We start from the raw sequence: 2184 nt of genomic DNA on the forward strand, positions 1-2184 counted from the left end.
ATGATTAGGATGGTTTACTTCTAGAGATGCAGAGGACAATGAGTTAAAAAAAAACATTATTGCAGAGGACGATGATTAAAAGACGATTGCAGAGGAGTGGACAAAGAATACGAAGTACTAGTGATTTCCTTCGTTAAGTCGCAAAAGGAGGAGAGGATGGTATACGATTTAGGGTTTCAAGCTTGAACAAATGAGAATAAGATCTAATTTTCGGATAAAGGCAAAAAACAGCCTCGATTTTGAAGCTTGGAAGTCAAATGGGCTATAATAAGTTCTACAATCGAAAAAAAAATGAAAAGGGGATTAGGAATTTAATGGGTTGTGCATTGTGTTCGGGTTATTTTGGATCTATTTCGGGTATCAAGTATTACCTGAATCCGATCGGGTATTCGATTTTATGAGACATTAAACCCGATCAGGTATTTTACACTACCCGAACCCGAACCAAACTGCTTACTTTGGGCCAGGTTCAGGTTTTTGTTTCGGATTCGGTTAATAAGCCTAGGGCTAACTTGACCAGTAGTCTGAGGATGATATGGAGTAGCGACACAATATTAAACTCCGTACTTCTGTAACAACTTGTCAAACACTTTATTCATAAAATGTTTACCTCCATCACTTATAACAATCCGAGAAACTCTAAACCGTGGAAAAATAATGGTCGTAAACAAATTCAGAACCACAACAGAATTATTCTTAGGACTTGCAATTGCCTCCACCCACTTAGAGACATAGTCAACAACTACAAGAATGTATTGGTTCTTATAAGGCGAAGGGAATGGTCCATAAAATCAATGCCCCAACAATCAAAAACTTGAACCTCAAGGATGAAATTTTGTGGCATCTGTCTCCTTCTCTGACAAGCATCACAGCGAGAAAAACTTTATGGGCATTTTTAAACATTATCGGCCACTTAAACTTGGCTTGAAAAACTTTAGACACAGTTTAAAAAGTGGCAAAGTGTCCAACATACTCTGACCCATGAAATAGCACATCTGGAACCTTAGTCTCAGCTAGACATCTCCTATAAACCCCATCAGAACAATGCTTGTATAAATACGGCTCATCCCAGTAGAATCTGATAAGAAATCTCAAGAACTTCTTCTTAGCATAGCCTGTGAACTTCTCTTCTTCTACCTCTACAACAAGATAATTCGCTATATCATCATACTACAGTTGATTGGAAGCAGCCAGAGCAGCCACATCCTCATCAATCTCACAAACCGTAACAGCAGAGGATGGGTGTCGAGTGACACTGGTAATAGTGTCGATCAACATTGGTAGTACTATCGATCGACACTAAGCAATTGTGTGGATCATTAGTGTAGAGATGGGGATTGGTGGCTCGACATTGATCCGTCTCGGAAATTATGTCAACCGACACCCAGGTGGTGTCGATCCACACCGACTCTGTAGTTCGACAATCTCGACGATTCTTCACCAAATCAACTTGTGAACCAATATCAATGACATAAACATTATCTTATGGAAGAGAATCATAGATTAGAACATCATCATATATCCTAATCCGTGATAGATGGTCAGCAACTCCGTACTCAATTATTTCTTGTCCTGTACTTCGATATCAAATTCTTGAAGAAAAGAAATCATCTTAACAACCTTGGCTTGACATCCTTTTTCTGCATCAAGTATTTTAGTGCAGTATGATCTGTATAAACTATCACCTTTGATCCAACCAAGTAAGAGAGAAATTTCTCAAAGGCGAACACTACCGCCAACAACTCTTTCTCGGTTGTTGCATTCCTCTGAGCATCATCAAATGTTCTACTTGCATAGTAAATAGCATGAAGCTTCTTACCTTCCTTTTTCTCAACATATCTCCAACTGTAAAATCACTGGCATAACACATTACCTCAAAATTGAAAATCCCAATCCGGTGGATGTACAATCAGAGCACTCACTAGCTCTTGTTCAATCTATTTAAAGAATAAACAACATTCATTTGTAAACTCACACTTGACATCCTTACAAAGTAAAGCTGAAAGTGGTTTGGCAATCCTGCTGAAATCTTTGATGAAGCGTCTGTAGCACCAGCATGTCCAAGAAAACTCCTCACTGGTTTCACACTGTTTCACAGTTGAAGACCTATTATCACTTCAATCTTTGCGCGGTAAACCTCTATACCAGCTTCTGAAACTCGGTGCCCACGCACAATACCATATC

Source organism: Camelina sativa, chromosome 2, assembly GCF_000633955.1.
Source record: "Camelina sativa cultivar DH55 chromosome 2, Cs, whole genome shotgun sequence".
NCBI lineage: Eukaryota > Viridiplantae > Streptophyta > Magnoliopsida > Brassicales > Brassicaceae > Camelina > Camelina sativa.